Genomic DNA, 25,357 nt, shown 5'->3' with positions numbered 1-25,357 from the left:
TACAGGTGAGCGAATAACCTGAACTTCAGGGAGGTCAAATAATGTGTCCATGGTGTAGTGTCTGAGTGTGTAAACCAAGATTCAAATCCAAGTAGTGCTGGGCTATTTGGTTAACACCAGTTCTACAAATGAATGCAATAAACAAACACAATAGGGCTGACTTTTGCCAACCCCTGTTTAAGTGCTTGGCATATACTAGTGAATAGAACAGACAGAAATCTCTGTGTTTACAGAAAATAACAAGTGTTGGTGAGGATGTGGAGAAATTGGAACTCTTGTGCACTGCTGGTAAGAAAGTAAAATGGTGCAGCCACTCTGGAAAACGATGTGGTATTTCCTTAAAAAATTAAAAATACAATTAGCATATGATCCAGCAATTCCACTTCTGGTATATACCCAAAAGAATTGGAAGCAGGATCTCAAAGAGATATTTGTGCAGCCATGTTCACAGCAGCATTATTCACAATAGCCCAAAGGTGGAAGCACCTCACGTGTTGTCCATCAGCGGATGAATGGATGAACAAAACGTGGTCTATGCATACAATGAAATACTATTCAGCTTTAAAAAAAGGAAGGAAATTCTGACACAGGCTACAACATGGATGAACCTTGAGGACATTATGCTAAGTGAAACAGGCCAAAAGACACATGTGTGATTCCCCTTATATGAGGTACCTAAAGTAGTCAAATCCATAGGGACAGAAAGTAGAACGGTAGTTGCCAGGGGCTAGAGGGAAGAGAGAAAGGGGAGTTGTTGTGGGTACAGAGTTTCAGCTGGAGAAGACGAAGAGTTCTTTGGATGGCTGGTGGTGACGGCTGTACCACAATGTATATGTACTTAATGCTACTGCACTGTACACTTAAAAGTGGTTAAGATGATAAATTTTGTGTTATGTGTATCTTCAATTAAACAAAATCCCTGCCCTTGTGGGATTCATATTCTACTTGGGGGAGACAGACAGTGAACACTAAAGAGATCAAAGATGTATATTATAAACTTTTTTGGGAAGAGAAGAGTGATACAGAACAAAGCAGAGAAGGTTAGGAAGAGGATTGGGAGGGCTGGGGGCAGGGAGAGACTATTTTCAGTTTTTAAAAAAGGTGGCTAGCTCTATGGTCTTTTTCAGCTAAAGTTAATATGTTGTCGATAAGTGTGTCAGCCATGAAACTGTGATATTTTCCTTGGCATCTGTGTTTTGCCCAGAAATCTCTGGCTTGTTGGAGTCTTGAGTGGCAGTTTAAAGTCTCTCAGAAATAACTTTCAAATACCACTGGGAGGAGTCCTGCCCAGTAAGGCTGGTGGAGTCTCACATGGGAACACCCAGAGGGGCTTGTTTTCAAGTTTGTGAGGAAGACAGCCAGGAGGGGCATGCGAATCACATTAGGGAATAATAATCAGTAAGAGGGAGCCTTAGGAGCAGAGGTGGAGTAAATTGGTGGGATGGGAAGTTTTAGGCAGGGTAAGAGGCTCTAACACTGATAGGCTACATGATGGTAAGTAAGTGCAGCGTTTTTACTGTTAACTATTTACCTGATCCACTGACTCCTTCAGCAAGTGTTCTGAGGGCCACCTCTGCATGTGCCTCTGGGCTAGTTCCTGAGGGTTGAGATAGAAAGAGTCATACTCTCAGGGAGTGCATAATCTAGTAGGAAAGTCAAAATATATGCCCATTGTGAATAGTTAAATAACAACAGCATACCGTTTATGACAAAGTACCCAGTTGAGTGATAGAAACAATAAATGCTATAGACAAGAATGGAAGTAAAAATATTTAACCACTGCTACTGCACAGGCATCAGAAGGGCTTAGAATGGATGGGACCCCATCAGAACCTACTCTAGGAGTGAACAATCCATGACCAGGAATATCAGTCCTGGTTATGGGAGCTTTGAGGAGCAAAGAATGGGGCTACCACAAGACATTTCAGGAAGGAGATGGAACTCGGACTGAGCCTGGAGTGGTGGGAAGGGAGAGAGGAGCAGGAGTAATTAAGTTAGTTTCATGATGTAAGTGGGATTCTTGGAAGATGATTCTGATGGCTGGTGTGTGGGATGGAGTCACATGGGGAGAATGAAGGAGGAAAACTGGTGAGGAGGTTGTTACAGGATCTGAGATTTGCGGTGAGGAGAGTGGAGGAGAAGATATTGGATAGAAAAAGGCTCACCCATGAGAGGGAGAACTGAGGGGTGGAGAGTAAGTAACTCTATATCATACTGACAAGGGCCAATGCGTTTCTTTCTTGCAGTGAATTGTTCAGATGTGACTAGGAGGTGTAATAAAAGCATAATAAGGTGTCAACTTAAGCCGCTGACCCTCCTCCCACTCCCCTCCCTGAAATTCCTCTCTCATCACACAACAGGCAGTTGGAAAATAATATTTGTGAAAGTGGCTTGCAGAATAGAGCTGGGCCCCCACAGGAGTAGCTTTGTTAGCAGGAATTGCTCTGAGGCCCTCAGCGTTTCAGGGCACAGAGGTGGGCATCTCAACCTTAGCCTCTGGCTTGGGTCTGGAACAATGTTTCAAATTCCTTGAAGCCTCCAAACACTGGAATCGCTATCCCAGGAAGTCTCACCTTAGAAGCTATATCTGGATATCCAGAACCATGGGAAGTGTCCTGCCCTGAAAAGCCCAAGATTATCTTCTTCTTAAAACTGGACTTTGGGCATGCAGCTCTCTGACTCTCCACCTAGATATGCTTTATGTGGAATTTAAGAGGCCCTAAGAGTTGTAGGGCTTCCCTTCTGTAGTGTTTTTTTTTTTTTTTTTCGATACGCGGGCCTCTCACTGTTGTGGCCTCTCCCGTTGCGGAGCACAGGCTCCGGACGCGCAGGCTCAGCGGCCATGGTTCACGGGCCCAGCTGCTCCGTGGCATGTAGGATCTTCCCGGACCCGGGCACGAACCCATGTCCCCTGCATCGGCAGGCGGACTCTCAACCATTGCACCACCAGGGAAGCCCTCTTTTTAAAATTAATTTTTATTGGAGTATAGTTGCTTTACAATGTTGTGTTAGTTTCTGCTGTACAGCGAAGTGAATCAGCTATATGTATACATATATCCCCTCTTTTTTGGATTTCCTTCCCATTTAAGTCACCACAGAGCACTAAGTAGAGTTCCCTGTGCTATACAACAGGTTCTCATTAGTTATCTATTTTATACATAGTATCAATAGTGTATGTATGTCAATCCCAATCTCCCAGTTCATCCCACCCACCCCTTTCCCCCATTAGTGTCCATATGTTTTTTCTCTATATCTGTGTCTCTATTTCTGCTTTGCCAATAAGTTCATCTATACCGTTTTTCTAGATCCCACATGTATGTGTTAATATTGATACAGCCACTATGGAAAAAAGTATGGAGGTTCCTTAAAAAACTGAAAATAGAACTACCATATGACCCAGCAATCCCACTACTGGGCATATACCCAGAGAAAACCATAATTCAAAAAGACACGTGCACCCCAATGTTCATTGCAGCACTATTTACAATAGCCAAGACATGGAAGCAACCTAAATGTCCATTGACAGAGGAATGGATAAAGAAGACGTGGTACATATATACAATGGAATATTACTCAGCCATAAAAAGGAATGAAATTGAGTCATTTGTAGAGATGTGGATGGACCTCGAGACTGTCATACAGAGTGAAGTAAGTCCCTTCTATAGTTTTAATTTGAGTCCTGATCAAAAACTCATCAGGCCAGTGGTAATGTTTGTATAGATCTCTTTGAGAAGAGAACGAGGAAGATATATGACTGAATGCGTTTCAACTTCCAGAAAAACTACTTAAAGAGGATGAGAAGTAAAAAAGAAGTAGTAGGTGGGTGGGGTGGCAGAGCAGTTGGAGCTCACGAACTTTAGCATGGGAGTTTTAGCTAAGATGATTTCAGAAAACTGCTAGATACTTTATATCAATCAGAAGTACATTTGAGTTAACGTGCTAGTGGATTACAGCATTAAACATAAGCACCATCACATTTTTTTTTCTTGCTAAAAAAATTTTTAACATCTTTATTGGAGTATAATTGCTTTACAATGGTGTGTTAGTTTCTGCTATATAGCAAAGTGAATCAGTTATACATATACATATGTTCCCATATCTCTTCCCTCTTGTGTCTCCCTCCCTCCCACCCTCCCTATCCCACCCCTCTAGGTGGTCACAAAGCACTGAGCTGATCTCCCTGTGCTATGAGGCTGCTTCCCACTAGCTATCTGTTTTACATTTGGTAGTGTATGTATGTCCATGACACTCTCTCACTTCATCCCAGCTTACCCTTCCCCATCACATTTTGTTATGATTTACTATGTAGCCAGGAAAGTCAACTGGGATCCTCAACTCAGGGAATAGACTTGATTGAGCAGAGAAGGCAGGAGTAGGAGGATGCGGGGATAGGAGGGATTTTGAAGCTGTGAGCTATGAAGACCAATTTAAGCAGGTCACATGCAGGTAATGAGGGTATCTGAACAGTGAGAGGGCAGCGTGGAACGTCAGGATGGGTGTGAGGCAATTGGGAAGGAGCAGAGATTGACACAAGCCATGATGTAGAGGTGAGAGTCACTAAAAACCAAAGCAAGGACCACATACTAGATAGTGTGAAAGAGGAATAAAACGTGTTTCCTGTCCTTGGGTGTTCACAGCCAAACAGGCAAACAAACAAATAATTTGTGTGGGAAGGTTTTTAGTTGAAATTTACAAAAACTCTGGGAACAAGGAAGAATAATAACCACGAACACCCACTGAACACGTTTATGCCAGACACAGTTTTAGGTGTTCTGTACATATTATCCCAACACCCCTATGATGGTCACTATCATTATCTTCATTTTTATGGATAAAGAAACTGAGACTTCTTAGCAGAATAAGTAATTTGCCTAAGCTGGTAGGTGGTAGAGCAGGTATTCTCTAAATTTAACATGATCCCAATAAATCCTGGGATTATTACTTATTAATAGGGTGTAAATTTAAGCTGCTGATACTCCTCTCTCTCTCTTCTCTAAAAAAAAAATGTTTTGGTGGCAGGGACTAGATTTTAAAGTTCATATTAAAATGTTCTGAAAATTCTGAAAAAGAAAAGCAATAAGAAGGGAATAGAACCACTAAACATTAAAGCATTACATAAAGTTATAATAATTTAGATATTATGATGCTGGTTCTATGAATAAATAAATTAATGATACAGAATAGAGAGTACATCTGGAAATGTCTGATACTTATGTGCTAGGAATGTAGTGTATGATAAGGATGTACATTATGTCTAATGGGCAGTGGTGGTTCTGTAAATACAATGAGATAATTGGGTAGCCATTTATAAACATATACACACATACACACACACTGCATACAGTCACAACCCTACTTCATTTTGAACACCAAATGCACTCAAGATTTAAATATAAGACAACAGATATCATAAAAGTACTACAGGAAAACATGGTGGTATTTTAAAATAATTTACCACAGGAAGGCCTTTCTAAGCCTGGTAGAAACTTCTGAAGGAAAGAATAAAATAAGCAGCATAAAAAATTTTTTTTGTCATTAAAACACCATAAACAAAGTTAAAAGACAACAAACTGGAAAACATATTTGCAATGTAAGACCTAGATGAGGCACTACTATTTTCTTACATGGTAGTATGAGATATCTATGTGTTTAAAGTCACTGGGGTTTTAATTTTATTTTATTTTTAAATATTTTAAGAGTTTGTGTTATGTGTGTGTATTTAATTCCATTGAGTATTACCACATGTTCTGTGTTTTATTTGTGTATATACCACCACGATCAAGATATAGAGCAGTTCTATCACCACAAGGAATTTTCATGTTACTCTTTTATAATCACATCCACCTCCCTCTTGCCCCACTTTCCCCAACTCAGACCCCAGACAATCACTAATCTGTTCTTCATTTCTATAATGTTGTCATTTAATGAATGTTATATACATGGAATCATACAGTATGTAACCTTCTGGGTTTGGCTTCTTTCACCCCACATAATTCTCCCGAGGTTCATTCATTCAGTTTGTTGCATGTATCAATAGTTTGTTCCTTTTTATTACTGAGTAGCAGATCATGGTATAGATGTGCCATGGTTTTTTAAACCATTCACTCATTGAAGGACATCTAGGTTGTTTTAGTTTTTGGCAATTACAAATAAACATGTTATGAACATTTGCATGCAGATTTTTGTGTGAACATAAGTTTATCTCTCTGGGATGAATGTCCAGGAGTGCAATTACTGGATCATATGGCAAAACATGTTTAGTTTTATAAGAAACTGACAAACTTTTCCAGGGTGGCTGTATTATTTTACATATATATATACAGTAAGTCCCCTACATATGAACCTTCAAGTTGTGAACTTTCAAAGATGTGAACGTGCTACTACCTAGACATCACTGGATCATTTTGTCAAGAGGGTAGATAGAATTGAATCCAGCAAGGAACCAGAACCTGAGCCATCAACGTCAGGCGTGAGTGAAATTGCAGCTTGCCCTCCATCCCCTGTTGCTGGTGATCCTTCAGCTCTACCATCTCCCACCTCCTCCCCCTCCTCCAGTCAGTAACTCTTCTTGCCTGTTCACTCGATGCCAGCCCCTGTGCCAGTTGTACTGTACTACTGTACCTTTCAAGGTAATGTACTGTAGGATTATAAATGTTTTCTTTTTTTTTTTGGTTTACTTTTTATGTGTTATTTGTGTGAAAAGTATTATAAACTTATTATAGTACAGTATTATATAGCCAATTGTGTTAGTTGGGTACCTAGGCTAACTTTGTTGGACTTACAACCAAATTGGACTTGCGAACATGCTCTTGGAACAGAACTCATTTGTATGTAGGGGGCTTACTGTACTATATATGTAAATATATAATGTATAATACCAATAATTAAAAGATTAACAACCGCAAGGAATTAGCAAAGGGCAAGAACAGGTAGTTCACAGAGAAATAAGTACAAATGGCTGTTTAACATGAAAATGTACCTAACCTTACTCATAATATGAAATATAAAAACTAAAATTATGGTAGATACCATTTTTTTCACCTACCAAACTTGCCAAGGACAAAAAGTTTGAGAACACATTCAGTGTTTAGGGAAACAGATAAATTCGTACGTTATTGATGGGGATATAAGCTAATAAAACTTTATGAAGAACAACTTAACAATATTTTTGGAAAATTTTAATGCCAATACCCTTTGATTCAGCAATTCTACCTCTAGAAAACTTTTCAATAGATATAGTTATATATGTGTGAAATTTATCAATTCATTCAACAAGTATTTATGTGCCAGAATCTGTTCTAGCTGCTTGGGATACATTGTGAATAAAACAAAGATCCCTGCCTTTGTGGAGGTTACATTCTAGTAAGGGGAGATAGACAATATATAATAAACACAGTAAATAAGTGATAAAATATATAGAAAATGATAGGTGTTCTGGGAAAACAGAGCAGGATAAAGGAGATTGGGTGTGCTGGAGGTGGATATGGTTTGCAATTTTATTTTTTTCTTCCAGTTTTACTGAGATATAATTGACATACAGCACTGTATAAGTTTAAGGTGTACAGCATCATGATTTAATTAACATGCATCATGAATTTATGACCACAGTAAGTTTAGTGAACATCCATCATTTCATACAGATACAAAATTAAAGAAATAGCAAGAAAACTTTTTTCCTTGTGATGAGAACTCTTAGGATTTACTCTTAACAGCTTTCATATGTAACATCAGCAGTGTTCATTCTATTTATCCCTAGTACTTATTTATCTTATAAATGGAATTTTTTACCTTTTGACCACCTCCATCCAATTTCCCCTCCCACCCCCACCTCTGATAAACACAAATCTGACATCTTTTATATGAGTTTATTTTTGAGGTATAATTGACCTACAATACTATGTTAGTTCCTGTTACACAAAATACTGATTTGATATTTATATACATTTCAAACTGATCACCAAGATAAGTCTAATTATAATATGTCACCATACAAAGCTATTACATATTTATTGACTGTATTCTTCACAGTGTACATTTCATACTCATGACTCATGTATTTTGCAACTGAAAGTTTGTACCTCTTAATCTCCCTCACCTATTTCTTTCCTCCTCCCGACCTCCTCCCCTCTGGTAACCACCTGTTTTTTTTCCTCTGTGTCTATGAGTCTGTTTCTGTTTTGTTATATTTTTCATTTGTTTTATATTTTTAGGTTCCACATAGGAGTAAAGTCATACAGTATTTGTCTTTCTCTGTCTGACTTATTTCAACTTAGCGTAATACTCAAGATCCATCCATGTAGTCACAAATGACAAGATTTTGTTCTTATTGTTGAGTAATAGTCCTATATATATATATATATATATATATATATATATATATATATATATGTACTGGCAGCATATGTAAGGGTTTTTGTATCCATTCAGCCACTCTGTTCCTTTTGATTGGAGCATTTAGTCCATTTACATTTAAAGTAATTATTGATAGGTGTGTACTTACTGCCATTTTTTTAATTGTTTGGAGGTTGTTTTTGTGTTTCTTTTTTTCCTTCTTCTTTCATTGTCTTCCCTTATGATTTGATGACTATCTTTAATATTACATTTGGATTCATTTCTCTTTTTTGTGTGTGTATTTATTATAGATTTTTGGTTTGTGGTTACCTTGGGGTTTATATATAGCAATCTCTCTCTCTCTCTCTCTATATATATATATATGTATATATGATTATATATACATATATATATATACATATATATATGATTATTTTAAGTTGTCAACCTCTTAAGTTCACATGTATTTTAACGACCCTGCTTTTTTACTCCCCTCCTCCCATGTTTACTGTTTTTGACATCATATTTTACATCTTTTGTTTTGTGTGTCTCTGAACTACCTATTGTAAGATACAGGTGATTTTACTCCTTTTAGCTTTTTTTTTTTTTTTTTTTGAGGTACACAGGCCTCTCACTGTTGCGGCCTCTCCCATTGTGGAGCACAGGCTCTGGATGCGCAGGCTCAGCGGCCATGGCTCACAGGCCTAGCCGCTCTGCGGCATGTGGGATCTTCCTGGACCAGGGCATGAACCTGTGTCCCCTGCATTGGCAGGTGGACTCTCAACCACTGCGCCACCAGGGAAGCCCTGCTTTTATCTTTTAACCTTCCTACTAGCTTTATACATAGTTGATTCACTTCCCTTACTGTATGTTTGCTTTTACCAGTGAGACTTTCCCTTTCATAATTTTCATGTTTCTAGTTATGGCCTTTTTTTTTTTCACTTACAGAAGTCCCTTTAACATTTATAAAACTGGTTTGGTGGTGTTGAACTTGTCTGTAAAATTTTTGGTCTTTCCATTAAATCTGAATGAAAGTCTTGCTGAGTAAAGTATTCGTGGTTGTAGGTTTTTCCTTTCCATCACTTTAAATATATTGTGCCACTCCCTTATGGTATGCTGGGTTTCTGCTGAAAGGTCACCTGACATTGTTCTAGGAGTTCCCTTGATGTAACTTGTTGCTTTTCCCTTGCTGCTTTTAATATTCTCTTTATCTATTTTTTGCCATTTTAATTACAGTGTGTCTTGATGTGATCCTCTTTGGGTTGATCCTGTTTGGGAATCTCTGTGCTTCCTGGACCTGGATGTCTGTTTCTTTTCCAGGTTAGGGAACTTTTCAGCTATTATGTCTTCGAGTATGTTCTCTGCCTCTTTCTCTCTCTCTTCTGCTTCTGGTACCACTATAATGAAAATGTTAGTGTGCTTTATATTGTCTCAGAAGTCTCTTAAACTGTCCTCATTTCTTTTTATTCTTTTTTTTTTCTTTTTTCTGTTCAGCTTCAGTGATTTCCACTACTCTGTCTTCCAGTTTGCTGATCTGTTCCTTTGTGTCATCTAACCTACTGTTGATCCCTTCTAGCCTAATTTTTATTTCAGTTATTGTATTCTTCATCTCTGTTTTGTTCTTCTTTATATTTTCTAACTCTTCATTAAAAAATTCTAACTTCTCACTCTGTTCATCCATTTTTCCTCCTGAGTTCTTTGAACATCTTTACGATCCTTACCTTGAACTCTTTATCAGGTAGATTGCTTACCTGCACTTCTCTTAGTTCTTCTGGAGTTTATCTTGTTACTTTGTTTGGACCATATTCCTTTGTCACCTCATTTGGCCTAATTTGCTGTTTTTATTTCTATGTATCGGTAAGTTGGTTATGTTTCCTGGCCTTGTGTAGGAGATGTCCTGTGTGTCCCAGCAGCACACTCCCTTCTGGTCACCAGACTTAGGTGTGCCTCCTATTTGGGCTGCATGGGTCCTTCTGTTGGGGCAGGCTGACTACTTTGGGCAGTCTGGCAGATATGGCTGACCCTCTAGTTGGTTGGTTGCCAGGCCCTTCCTTATGTGGAGGTTGCCTGCAGCTGGTTGGTGGGGCTGGGTCATGAGGAGGCTGAAGATCTTTTTTGCTAGTCTTGTGGTCTTTTCCATCAATAGTTTCTCTGTAAATGGTTGTAATTTTGGTGTGCCCATGGGAGGAGGTAAGGTCAGGGTCTTTTTATTCTGCAATATTGGCCACTCCTGGGTTGCAATTTCAAATGTATGGTTGGAGTTAGCTTCACTGAGGTGACTTGAGAGCAACAACTTGAAGAAGATCCAGCAGAGATATTTAGTGATTACAGAATATTGTGCTTCCCTACATTTTCCAGACCCCTGCAATTAGGTAGGGCCCTGTGACTAGTTTTGATCAATAAGCTGTAATTGGAAATGATTTGGGCAGAAATATTTGAGAGTTGGTACATGACCCCCTCTTTTCTTCCCTGCTGTGGCAATTGCAGAAGCCTCATATGACGATAGCAGAGCCCGAAGATGGAAGCAGCCCAACTATTTGGCTACCACTTGAAAGAATACCATCCTTATGAATAGTCTACATAGGAATTTTATGTGTTTAAACCACTGAGATTTTGAGGTTTGTTTGTAGTTGCAGTCTAGCCAAGCCTCACAAATTCAGGAGGTAAGGGAGTTAGCCATGTGGATATCTGGGGGAAGGGCATTTTAGGCAAAGGGAACAGCCAGAGCAAAGGCTCCAAGACAGGAGAATGCCTAGATGGTCTAGCAATTTATGTACAAGGTTATTTATGAATCATTGTTTCAGTAGCAGAAGGTTGGAAAGAAGCTAAATGTTCTTTGATAGAGGACTTTTAAGTAATTATGGCACATCCTTTCAAGGAAATACTAAGCAGCTAATACTATAATGTAGCTTTGTAACTAATTAACAATATAACAACATAATTTGTAGCTAATATTACAAATAATTAAGTGGCCCTTTATGCAATGATATGTAATGATCTCCCGGCTGTGTAATTAAGTAAAAAATGCAAGACTAGAATAGTGTGAATAACATAACATGGTTTTAAACAAATGGTCTATTTATTTAAAAAATATGTGTGTACACATCTGTATATGTTTATTTAAGAACAAGTTTAGAAACTCATCTCCATGGAAATATTAAGATGTGTCGCATGCAAAGAGTGGAAGAGTGTCAAGGTTCTCAGCTGGGGGTGATTTTGCCTCCTCAAGGTCTGGAGACATTTTTGGTTGTTGTGAGAGATGCTACTGGCATTTAGTGGGTAGGAGCCAGGGATGCTGCTAACATCTTACAATGCACAAGGACAACCCCCATAACAAAGAATTATCTACCCCCCAAAATCAATGATGCTGAGGTTTAAGGGACCTTGAGTAAAAGACTTCAACTGGGTTACTCTGAAATGGTGAAATGTACTAGTGTGTATTATCAATGCTTCAAAACGTCCACATTTTCATCTGTAGCGTATGAGCTAAGGTCTTCATAAGAGCCAGCTGCTGGGCAAAGAACAATTGAACAAGAAATTCTCTTCAGCTTAAATTCTCTTTTAACCAATCCTTTTTTTTTTTTTGGCTGGTTAGAAGAAAAAAATGACTTTCTATTTTCTACCAAAAGCTCCATCTGTATTTGAATATACTCTTATGGTTATAACAAATAATGTGCTTCAACAAATGGAAAAAGCATCATAAATGGCAACAGATGTAGCTTAGTGCTGACTTTAGATGGTGGCAAGCTCTCCTATAGGACAAGTGATCCTGCCTTCTTCCCACTCAGAGCCATCAAACACAATGCTTACAAATTAGAAAGTAATGGCCATTGCTTTGCTTGTTATGATCAACCAGAAAAACAGGCTTCGGCTTATTGGATCTATTATTGAGCCCTAATTAACTGTGGTGTTTGGACATTCTGAGGCCTATGGTAAGATAAATAATATTTATGGTTTCTTCAATGTATCAAATCATTGTTTATGAAATACAGTGTAGGATAAAATACTCGCCTTTCTCAGAGTTTAGACCACAGAGTGACCAGGCACTCATTCTAGGGTTGTGATTGAAACACTGGAGCCCAGGATGGGTAATCTTCATGTAGACACTCTAACCACACATGTCACAGTGCTCAGCAGCGTCTCAGGCCCACGCAGACTCCTCGACGGGTCCTTAACCAATGCCCTTAACATCTCCATGTGAGCTTTGGGCGGAATTGAGGAAGGGTAGCATTAAATACACTGAGTAATCTGAAAATGAAGGGTGGGGGAATGAAAAACAAGTTCAGTTGGGTTCAAAGAAAATTTCTGAGAATGTCAGCATTTTCCATTTTGGAGAAAAAAAGATGTCTTTAAAAACTTTTCTGTAGGAGAACTTTCTAGAATCTCGTCAGTGCATATATGAACTGAAATAGTATGGAGAAAAAAGTAAACAGAAAAGTAAAGTCTTAAAGACCCAAAATAAAATACCAGGATAATATCAGTGACGACAAATAGACCTCAGTTTCCTTATCTGTAAAACAGGGAGAAACAATTTGAAATTCTTGGAGCCAGAGGAAGTTTCAGAGTTCAAAGTGTTTAGTATTTTAGAAAAGTAAAAATAAACATGTTGTTTATTGTCTGGAATCCTGAGCGGGGTTTGGGACACTATCCCCTAATGAAATACACTAATATTTCTGTGGTGAAATGTGCATCAAATGGGTTAAATAAAGACTATAAGCTGCCTCACGTTGGGTCAAGTCAGCTTTTGCTGCCAAGTAAATTTGCTCTAGACTTAATGAAAAAACTTTAAGTTTTCCAAACTTTTGGATTTATGAATTACAAATGAGATATAATTTTAAAAATGCTATAATGGATAAACTGTATAAACTGTGTACAGTGCTGGGATACAGTAAGCATGAACAACAATGGCTATTGTTGTTATTAGTAGGTTGAGCCATATGAAAGTTTTGTTTTTATAGGTAAAAAATAATCAGATACTTTAATTATAATATTATTGTCACCATTGGAATTCTTTGGATTGATATATATTTGGCTCTATTACTATTCCATTTCTTTTCTTTCCTTCCTTTACATACCTTTCCCTCACCCCCTCCCTCCTTCATGCCCCCTTCCTAAAATCCTTGCATATAAAATGTGATGTGAGTAGTCATCTTTGGTTGGGTTACTAAACAGGCTCTTTAAGCTTCATCTACCTGTATAGGGGTAGAAGGCGTGCTTAAAGAAGACAAAAACCAAGACCAAAGCAAAAACAGTAAAACAGGCAGCAGGCATTTTACTTGTCTTACGTTTCCATGCCCTTCTTTCTCAGCAAGCCCTAAGTGTTCTAACCACAGTGATTCTGATGACCAGCATTTCCAGAGCTGGTAGTCTGGGCTGAGTCAGAGAGATTTGAGTTGCATCAGCACAGAGTCCAGGCCAAAGTCATGGTGAACTGGCATAAAAAAAAAACAACAACACAACACAAACACAGAGCAGCCAGCTGCCAACCACCTCAAAATTGTACCTAAATGACCTGCTGTTCATAACTCCATTTCTCTGCATTCCTTTCTGACTGTAGACCTCGGCCACTCAGATCATTTTCAATCTTAAATAATGTTATGGACCATCCACAGGAGCAGAAAAGCCAACAAACTCAACAAACTACACTCTGTTTACAAGTTCACTTCCAAGGCTGGTTATTTATTTGTTTGATTAAGAATTTCTATATCCTTAAGAGGACCTTAGTAATTGAAAGCTGCTTTTATTTTACTAATATGTAAATACTCCTGAGTTTTATAGTAGGAGTCTTGTCAAATATTTTCATGGTAATTCCTCTGATGAAGATAGAAGATCTTAATTAACCAAATAATTTATTATGAATATAAAGGCATAGAAAAATGGAATAAATATTATTGTTAATTGTTCTTTCCTTCTGGAAGATTGTTTGCTCTGTAGCAGTAATTCTTAAACTGGGTTTAAGAATTAAACCATGGTTAGCTGGTATTAGCAGGTATTTTGGGAAAAAGAAAAAGGATTCTGTGCTCAAATAACTTTGGGAGACTTTGCTTTGAACAAAATCAAGCAGGTGTTATTACTGTAGAAACCATCATAGCTTTATTATTTTTTACAAGTTTTATTTGGCCGTGCCCCACGACTTGCAGACTCTTAGCTCCCTGACCAGGGATCAAACCTGGGGCCCCTGCAGTGGAATCATGGAATCTAACCACTGGATCCCCCAGGGAATCCCCCCATCATAACTTTTAATATACTAGTTTACATTATGAATCTCCAAGAGGGGACTGAGTTTGTAGGAACTCCTAAGGCTGTTTGTACATGAAAACTTTCCTTTTGCCAACAAACTTAATATCTTGTGGGACACCAGTGTTGCAGGCAGTACAGTGTCTGAAATATTGTCACTGGCCTATACTGGTAGGTCAGTTTTGATGCCTTGATACCCACAGATTTAACTGAGCGGTTAATAAGCCACTGATCATAAGCAGCCAGAATTTGACCTTTCACATCCTCATGGCTGTTTGGAGTAGAAGTGGACATCTGATCCCAGGTGTCTGGGACTGGCCAGCACTGAGAAGCCTGAAAAAGGCCAGACACTTAGTAAACATATAAAGAGGCTGCCATGAGAGAATAGGGTTCTTGAGGGTCCCTGAGTAAGTCATAGACATGCATAGGTAGAAGTTTTGAGAAAGAGGCAGGAAAGATATGCAGAGTGGCGGGTGAGATGGTTGATGGGCTGTGTCAAGAGCTGTGGAAACAGAGACAGGGCATGTGAGTCACCAATGAGGAGGTAAATTTTGACTACCTGCCCTGGAGGGGCAAGGAGGTAACCTCATCCCTAGAGCAACTTGGGACCTTCCCATTGCTTTTGCCAGACTGGGACGTGCCCCTTCCTGGGTTCCTCAAGATAGTCTTGTACTTGTTTCCGGTGACTTTCAGTTATAAACTTTCTCATTATCCAATACATTCTCATAAGAAATTTCATCATAATTTGAAGTAAACTGAGAACTCTGCACCTTCCAACTTAAAAAAGTCCGATGAGCACTTCTGGTGTATTCCAAAGGCTACTTTTTTCCTATTAAAAATACTATTTTTTTCTTGCAGCAAAATTGATGCATAGAAAAATTAAAAGCTCAATAAAGTGCAAAGCAGACAATAAAAATTACCTACAATTCCCCCCAACCTGGATAATCACTGTTAAATTTTAATGTATATCAGTGTAGCACTCTCTTTCTCTTTCTAATTACAAAAGTGGGAGCAGTCTGTTTATGCGATTTTGTGTTTTTTTCACTTAACTGTTGTAAATATCTTTTCCTTTTTATCACAACATATTTAATGGTTAAACCATATTCTATTGTGTGTACAGTTAATCACCAATGTTGGACATTTGGGGTGTTTATTTTTTCACTACTATGAACACTTCTGTGATCAATAACTTTGTAGCTAAATGTTTGCACACGTATGTGATTATCTCTCTGATAAAGTCTTAAAAGTGGAGTTAACTGGATCAAAGTGTAAGCACAGTTTTAAGGATTTTAATCCTCAGGGACAAATTACCCTCCAGAAAATCTGTGCTAATTTTCACATCAAATCCAGCAGTCTCAGACAGTCAAGCTCTCTTTTCTGTGGCTTCTCTCTGGGAGCTTTTCACTGCTTCTGCATCGATATTGCTTGTCCTAAACTTGCAGCGCTGGCTCTGGCCACTTTGTCTCAGAACACTACCCCAATCTTCTCTTTCTTTTTCTGCCACTGGCTCTCCCTCTATCAAATTGCCTATTGATCAGTAGAGGAGAAAAGTGAACGCAAGTTTTTTTTGCACCCCATCCAGCCTGGGGGAGGCAGCAGTAGCAGCAAATTAAACTCAAGCCTTATAAGATTTGCTTTCCACTGGGAAATGAAAGACCCACAAGGTTCAAGGAGCCCATTAGTGGCAAGAAAATTAAGAGCATAAACCCCAAAAATGCCCACAGCTTGCAGCTTGGTATTACATGGTTGCTTATGGTTCATATAATCCCTCATTTCTGAAATGTGTTTAAAGACAATGACAACTCTGTGTTCCTGATATTCTGCCTAGCGCCAACCACCTGTGGCCCTAGCCAACAATCAAAGAAGGCTGTGATAAATGCTACATGAGACAATAACAGAGGGGAATAAAAGCATCGGTGCTGATTTTTATTATGCAACTTTTCTCTTAAGTGTTTAGGGAAACAGGGACTGACACACCTATTTATGGGCTGCCGGGTCTCTCCTACTTCCTGAGGAGCATTCTTATTTTTGCATGGCCTTCTTCCATACTGCATTTCACCTCTTTTTCTTTATTTCCTCAAAATGCTACTAGTATAAGACTGTTGCATGAAGTAGATTTTTCTGAGGGTTTGGGGGGGGTATTGCAGGGTAATTACAGTGGAGTTTGTCAAACTTGCAAGGTGTGGGGGAACATTCCCCACACGACTGTCTTCATTTCTGACACCAACTATAATTTCAGGGGGCTCCAGAAGGAGTCACAGTGTTACCAAACCAAACTTGGGTCTACTCGCCCATGCACAGTAAAGCCAATCTACTGACACCAGGTTGTGGTGAAGGAAAGTGCGGCTTTTTTGTAAGGCACCAGACAAGGAGGATGGGTGGCTTGTGCTCAAAAACCTCCAAACCCCCAAAAGAGTTTCAGCAAAGCATTTTAAAAAGCCAAGTGAGGGAGGATGGTTGCAGGAATGTAATCAGCTTGTGTACAATTCTCTGATTGGTTGATGTTGAGGTAATAGGGTGGTATCACAGGGGTTAACATCAGTCCTTAGACCCCAGTAAGCCTGGGGGCTACATGCTTATTGTCATCAAATAGTTAATGTCTTCCACTTGGTGCGGGTTTTCGCATTTGTAAAACAGCTCAGGAAATGTGTATCAGATATCTGGGTACTTCAAAGAGGAGCTAAAGCAGAGGATATGGGAGGGTTCTGCCCTGAGAAGGCCCCATAGGGTCTTGCTCAGTTATAACAGAGCCCATTGAAAGGAGAGGGATACAGGTTAACATCAGCCAAGGGAAGAGATATATAGGGCAGAGTCCAGGAGGAGTCCCAAAGTCAAGCTTCCAACTGCCCTTTCCCTGTTGAGTCATGATGCTGTTACCTCCTCCTGACCACAGTGTGTGACAGTATGCAAAGTATTGCCCACCAGGGAATCCCACTTGAGCCTTCGGTGTCCAGGCATTTTGTTGGTGCTCATTCACACACTGCTTTTGTGACTAACATTTTATTTTTATTTTTATTTAATTTTAACATCTTTATTGGAGTATAATTGCTTTACAATGGTGTGTTAGTTTCTGCTGTATAACAAAGTGAATCAGCTATACATGTACATATATCCCCATATCTCCTCCCTCTTGTGCCTCCCACCCACCCTCCCTATCCCACTCCTCTAGGTGGTCACAAAGCACCGAGCTGATCTCTCTGTGCTATGTGGCTGCTTCCCACTAGCTATCTATTTTACATTTGGTAGTGTATCTATGTCCTTGCCACTCTCTCACTTCATCCCAGCTTACCCTTACCCTTCCCTGTGTCCTCAAGTCCATTCTCTATATCTGCATGTATGACTAACTTTTAGTCTGCAGGCCTTCTCAGAGGTTCAAGCTAATACCTTTAGTCTCCAATTTCTCTGGACCTGGGAATTTATACATTTCCCAAAGCCTCCATTATAAATCACATTGTTAGACCATTCAGTGACCAGAGCCCCCTGAATGGCATTAAAGAACCCCACAAAGACACTCCTATCATGTAAACCATTCCAGGGGCCTACAGATCACCTCCTAGTAGCCAAGGGGCAAAAGCCAGATCTCTCTTTGAGTAAGGTTAATTCCTCACTACACAATTACATTAATGAGACATTTCTGGAAACCTACTGGTCAATCTTAAATCTCAGTAACTGTGACCACACCCCCTATTAATTATGTTTTTCAAGGTTCTCTCTTTCTCTAGACCTCTTAATGTCTCCCTTTTACCTCATTTCTGGATGTATATGCTGTTTTTGTCAGGCTGCCCTGAGAAATGTAAAGTTCTCTCTTTACTATGCAGAACAATCTATCTCTTTTGGATTTGCCCCAGTACAACCAGATTGAGCCCAGGAAGGCCTTTCTTTTCCTAAAAGGGCTTCAGCCAATGAAGGTATTTTCCTCAACAAAAGAACCATCTATTCTTGATTCATGCCACTCTTTGAGAAGGCAAATACTAAATGAAAGTAACCATCAGCCATAGATTTCTATACCCAGTTAAATTATCTTCAGAAAAGAAGATAAAATAAAGATGATTTTAAACAAACAAAAGTTGAAAGACTTCACTACCAAAAGTCCCTTACTAAAGGGACTTTCAAAGGATGTACACTCAGGAAGAAGGGAAATGGTCCCAGAAGGAACATCCAATATATAGGAGAAAAGTTGAGTAAACAAACTAAAAGGTTAACAAGTTGGTTAATATTTTTTATTTTTTTCTGTAAGATTTATTTATTTATTTATTTTATAAATTTATTTATTTATGGCTTCATTGGGTCTTCATTGCTGCATGTGGGCTTTCTCTAGTTGTGGCAAGCAGGGGCTACTCTTTGTTGTGGTATGTGGGCTTCTCATTCAGTGGCTTTTCTTGTTGCGGAGCACAGGCTCTAGGTGTGCAGGCTTCAGTAGATGTGGTTCACGGGCTCAGTAGTTGTGGCTCGCAGGCTTAGTTGCTCTGTGGCATGTGGGATCTTCCTGGATCAGGGCTCGAACCACTGTCTCCTGCATTGGCAGGCGGATTCTTAACCACTACACCACCAGGGAAGTCCATGATTGCTTAAACTTTAAGTTCAAGAGAACTGTTCTGGATGGCAAACTGTACTATGTAGTGTAGTTTAGTAAATGAACATACAAGATCACAGAGATCAGCTTCTATTTAGAATTGATTGCTTTGGAGCTGGAAGAGCCCACAGAACTTTTCTGTACCTGGTAGAAGAAATAGAGAATCAGGAAAGTACAACAGAGCTGCTGTGTTCTGACATAGAGAGGTGGGGCCATTCAAGAGCTCTGACCAGATCTCCTGACTGGCAGAGGACTGTGGAGATTTTCAAACTTGCAAAGCTGACCTGTTCTTCTCCACCTCGTGCTTCTCCACTGGGGAACTTTTGTGAAACCTCTTTTATTATTATTATTTTTTTATTATTATTTTTTTTTGCGGTATGCGGGCCTCTCACCGCTGTGGCCCCTCCCGCTGCGGAGCACAGGCTCCGGACGCGCAGGCCCAGCGGCCATGGCTCACGGGCCTAGCCGCTCCGCGGCACGTGGGATCCTCCCGGACCAGGGCACGAACCCGCGTCCCCTGCATCGGCAGGCGGACTCCCAACCACTGCGCCACCAGGGAAGCCCCCTCTTTTATTTTTTTATCTTTATTTTTTTACATTTTTTCACACTTTTATTGGAATATAATTGTTTCACGGTGTTGTGTCAGTTTCTGCTGTACAACAAAGTGAATCAGCCATATGTATACATATATCCCCATATCCCCTCCCTCTTGAGCCTCCCTCCCACCCTCCCCATCCTATCCGTATAGGTTGTCACAAAGCATTGAGTTGATCTCCCTGTTCTATGCAGCAGCTTCCCACTAGCCATCCATTTTACATTTGGTAGTGTATATATGTCAGTGCAAATCTCTCAATTCATCCCAGCTTCCCCTCCCCACCCATGTCCTCAAGTCTTTCTTTACATCTGCGTCTTTATTCCTGCTCTGCCACTAGGTTCATCAGTACCACTTTTTTAGTTTCCAAATATATACGTTAGCATATGGTATTTTTTTTCTCTTTCTGACTTAACTTCACTCTGTATGACAGACTCTAGGTCCATCCACCTCACTACAAATAACTCAATTTCATTTCTTTTTATGGCTGAGCAATATTCCATTGTATATATGTGCCACATGTTCTTTATCCATTCATCTGTCAATGGACATTTAGGCTGCTTTCATGTCCTGGCTATTGTAAATAGTGCTGCAGTGAACATTGTGGTACACGTATCTTTTTGAATTATGGTTTTCTCAGGGTATATGCCCACTAGTGCATATGACCCAGTAGTGCTGGGTCATATGGCAGTTCTATATTTAGTTTTTTAAGGAACCTCCATACTGTTCTCCATAGTGGCTGTATCAGTTTACATTCCCACCAACAGTGCCAGAGCTTCCCTTTTCTTCACACCCTCTCCAGCATTTATTGTTTGTAGATTTTTTGACGATGGACATCTGACCGGCGTGAGGTGATACCTACCTGTAGTTTTGATTTGCATTTCTCTAACAATTAGTGATGTTGAGCAGCTTTTCATGTGCTTCTTGGCCATCTGTATGTCTTCTTTGGAGAAATGTCTATTTAGGTCTTCTGCCCATTTTTGGATTGGGTTGTTTGTTTTTTTGATATCGAGATGCATGAGCTGATTGTATATTTTGGAGATTAGTCCTTTCTCAGTTGCTTCATTTGCAAATATTTTCTCCCATTCTGAGAGTTGTCTTTTCGTCTTGTTTATGGTTTCCTTTGCTGTGCAAAAGCTTTTAAGTTTCATTAGGTCCCATTTGTTTATTTTTATTTCTATTTCTCTAGGAGGTGGGTCAAAAAGGATCTTGCTGTAATTTATGTCAAAGAGTGTTCTGCCTATGTTTTCCTCTAAGAGTTTTATACTGTCCAGTTGATCTTTGCTATGTTTTCTGCATTTGTCTTTCATTTATTTCTGCTCTGATCTTTATGATTTCTTTCCTTCTACTAACTTTGGGTTTTCTTTTTGTTCTTCTTTTTCTAGTTGCTTTAGTTGTAAGGTTAGATTTTTGTTTGAGATTTTTCTTGTTTTTGAGGTGAGCTTGAATTGCTATGAACTTCCCTCTTAGAACTGCTTTTGCCGTATCCCATAGGTTTTGGATCGTCGTGTTTTCATTGTAATTTGTTTCTAGATATTTTTAAATTTCTTCTTTGATTTCTTCAGAGATCTCTTGGTTATTTAGCAGTGCACTGTTTAGCCTCCATGTATTTGCGTTTTTTACAGTTTTTTTCATGTAATTGATTTCTAATCTCATAATGTTGTGGTTGGAAAAGTTGCTTGATATAATTTCAATTTTCTTAAATTTTCCAAGGCTTGATCTGTGACCCAAAATGTGATATAGTTTGGAGAATGTTTTGTGTGCACTTGAGAAGAAAGTGTATTCTTCCGCTTTCAGGTGGAATGTCCTAAAAATATCAATTAAGTCTATGCGGTCTGTTGTGTCATTTAAAGCTTGTGTTTCCTTATTGATTTTCTGTCTGGATGATCTGTCCATTGGTGTAAGTGAGGTGTTAATATCCCCCACTATTATTGTGTTACTGTCAATTTCTTCTTTTATGGCTGTTAACATTTGCCTTATATATAGAGAAGCTCCTATGTTGGGTGCATAAATATTTATAATTGTTATTTATTTTATTGGATTGATTCCTTGATCATTGTGTAGTGTCCTTCCTTATCTCTTGTAACAGTCTTTATTTTAAAGTTTATTTTATCTGATATGAGTATTGCTACTCCAGCTTTGTTGTGATTTCCATTTGTGTGGAATATCTTTTTCCAACCCCTTACTTTCAGTCTGTATGTGTCCCTAGGTCTGAAGTGTGTGTCTTGTAGACAGCATATATAAGGGTCTTGTTTTTGTAGGCATTCAGCCAGTCTGTGTCTTTTGGTTGGAGCATTTAATCCATTTACATTCAAGGTAATTATTGTTATGTATGTTCCTATTACCATTTTCTTAATTGTTTGGGTTTGTTTTTGTAGGACTTCTCTTGTGTTTTCTGGTTAGAGAAATTCCTTTAGTATTTGTTGTAAAGCTGGTTTGGTGGTGCTGAATTCTCGTAGCTTTTGCTTGTCTGTAAAGCTTTTGATTTCTCTGTCAAATCTGAATGAGATCCTTGCTGGGTAGAGTAATCTTGGTTGTAGGTTTTTCCCTTTCATCACTTTAAATATATCCTGCCACTCCCTTCTGACCTGTAGAGTTTCTGCTGAGAAATCAGCTGATAACCTTATGGGGATTCCCTTATATTTTATTTTTTTGCGTTTCCCTTGCTGCTTTAAATTATTTTTCTTTGAATTTAATTTGTGTTAGTTTGATTAATATGTGTCTTTGTTTGTTTCTCCTAGCGTTTATACTGTATGGGACCCTCTGTGGTTCCTGGACTTGAGTGGCTATTTCCTTTCCCATGTTAGGGAAGTTTTTGACTGTAATGTCTTCAAATTCTTTCTCAGACCCTTTCTCTTTCTCTTCCTCCTCTGGGACCCCTATAATTCGAATGTTGGTGTGTTTAATGGTGTCACAGTGGTCTGTTTTCATTCTTTTTTCTTATTCTGCTCTGAGGTAGTTATTTCCACCTTTTTATCTTCCAGCTCACTTATCTGTTCTTCTGCCTCTGTTATTCTGCTGTTGATTCCTTCTAGAGTATTTTTAATTTCAGTTACTGTGCTCTTTGCTCTTTAGTTCTTCTAGGTCCTTGTTAAAGATTTCTTGTATTTTCTCCATTCTGTTTCTGAGATTTTGGATCATCTTTACTATCATTACTCTGAATTCCTTTTCGGGTAGCTTGCCTATATCGTCCTCATTTATTTGGTCTTGTACATTTTTACCTTGCTCCTTCATCTGTAACATATTTTTTTGTCATTTCATTTTTTTTTTTTTTTGATGGGTGGCGTGTATTTTTTTTTTTTTTTTAACATCTTTATTTGAGTATAACTGTTTTACAATAGTGGGTTAGTTTCTCCTTTACAACAAAGTGAATCAGTTATACATATACATATGTTCCCATAACTCTTCCCTCTTTTGTCACCCTCCCTCCCACCCTCCCTATCCCACCCCTCTAGGTGGTCACTAAGTACAGAGGTGAACTCCCTGTGCTATGCTGTAGCTTCCCACTAGCTATCTAATTTACATTTGGTAGTGTGTATATGTCCCTGCCACTCTCTCACATCGTCACAGCTTACCCTTCCCCCTCCCCATATCCTCAAGTCCATGCTCTAGTAGGTCTGTGTTTTATTCCCTCCTATCACTAATCTCTTCATGACATTTTTTTTTTTAGATTCCATATATATGTGTTAGCATACGGTATTTGTTTTTGTCCTTCTGACTTACTTCACTCTGTATGACAGATTCCAGGTCCATCCACCTCATTACAAATAACTCAGTTTCATTTCTTTTTATGGGTGGCGTGTATTTTTGTCTTACTGGTTGTTTGACCTGAGATGTCTAGCACTGGAGTTTTGCAGGTAGTTGGGTAAAGCCAGGTCTTGGTGTCGAGATGAGAATCTCCAGGAAACCTCACTCTGATTAACATTCCCTGGGGTCTGAGGTTCTCTGTTACTCCAGCGGTTTGGACTCGGCACTCCCACTGTAGGAGCTCAGGCCTGACCCCCAGCCTGGGAACCAAGATCCCTCAAGCAGAATGGCACCAGTCACTGGGGGTTCCTCCCATCCGCTTAGGTGTCCGTAGTCCCCCACCAGTGTCTGGTAGGTGCCCTAGTTTTGCAGAGATGCGAATTCCATGTCCTCCTAGTATACCATTTTGACTCTGCGCTAGAACTTAGGGAAAAAGTTCCATGTCCAAGATGGACAGCAGGAAGGAAATGTCATCCTCTGCTTTTGCAACAAGGCCCCTGAAGCCTCTTTTATTTCAGCGCATGGTTCTCTTGTTGTCAGCAATGGCTGCACAGCTGTTTTCCTTCCAACAGCAAACTTTTTTCCTCCAGAAAGTTTTGTGATCAGGTGACAATTATACCTGGACAAAAGCATTTGGGGAAACTTGAAGCCAGGACAGATTTATCTAAGATCATCATTGTTGCTTTTAAACATGTGGCCAGGGCTTCCCTGGTGGTGCAGTGGTTGGGAATCTGCCTGCCAAGGCAGGGGACACGGGTTCGAGCCCTAGTCTGGGAAGATCCCACATGCCACGGAGCGGCTGGGCCCGTGAGCCACAACTACTGAGCCTGCGCGTCTGGAGCCTGTGCTCCGCGGCAGGAGGGGCCACGATAGTGAGAGGCCCGCGCACCGTGATAAAGAGTGGTACCCACTTGCCGCAACTAGAGAAAGCCCTCGCACAGTAATGAAGACCCAACACAGCCAAATAAATAAATAAATTAAAAAAAAAATAAACATGTGGCTAGCCTTGCAAGTTTATGGATTGGCTTCCAAAGTTTGTGCTCTGTGACTACTCTTTCTTGGCAGGTTAGCAATGGAGAAGAAGAGAGACGAAGGCCACACTCCTGGGAAGAGCCGTGGTGGTGTTGGGAGATTGAAGCGTGTGTGTATGTGTGTATGTGTGGTGGGGTATGTGGCTGTTGCTGGAGAAAGATGATTAAGTATAGGAGAGAAAGAAATGGCTGCCACACTTTTATATTTGGAAACAATTTCAAAACCTGTATGTAGAGATTGCTATGCATGGGTATAACTGGGAAGCCTCAGAAAGTTGAATGCCTTAGACCAGTTTCTGTTTCTTCCAAGAGAATGCCTGTATGGGTATGGTAAGTGGCCTCTGGATGTTCATGAATATGGATGTTATATGTCTTCTCTTCCTGGGCCTAGAACTCTGCCTGAGTGTGCCATTGGCCTCGACTGTGTGGATGGTGCAGGGTTTGTGATGATGTAGGAGACCTTCATGACTGACTCAACCTCTGTCATTGCCAAAATATTCACAAGGACTATGCATCCTTTGCTCCAGAACAGCTGCTTTCATATGTCAGTAGTGGTGTATCTACACAGGTGGAAAGTCCCAGACACTCACCTGTCACCAAATCCTGGTGAGCTTTTCTAGGGCCCTTGCCTCTCTCCCTCTCCTGGGTGACAAAGGTGTGAATTGTGTGGGGTTCAACTGAGGTGTTTTATTGAAATAGAGGGTTTTATTTCATTAGCCTCTATTTGGAAATGGGGATTGCAGAGGTCTTTTCTTATTGTTTGGTATTACAGACATATGCAGGTGAGGAAGAGCAGAGAAAAGCAATTCAGGAACTTAAAAAGGATGGACAAATTCCTAAAATGTT

Source organism: Kogia breviceps, chromosome 16, assembly GCF_026419965.1.
Source record: "Kogia breviceps isolate mKogBre1 chromosome 16, mKogBre1 haplotype 1, whole genome shotgun sequence".
In the NCBI taxonomy this organism is placed as follows: Eukaryota; Metazoa; Chordata; class Mammalia; order Artiodactyla; family Physeteridae; genus Kogia; species Kogia breviceps.
This window is presented reverse-complemented; position numbering follows the sequence as displayed.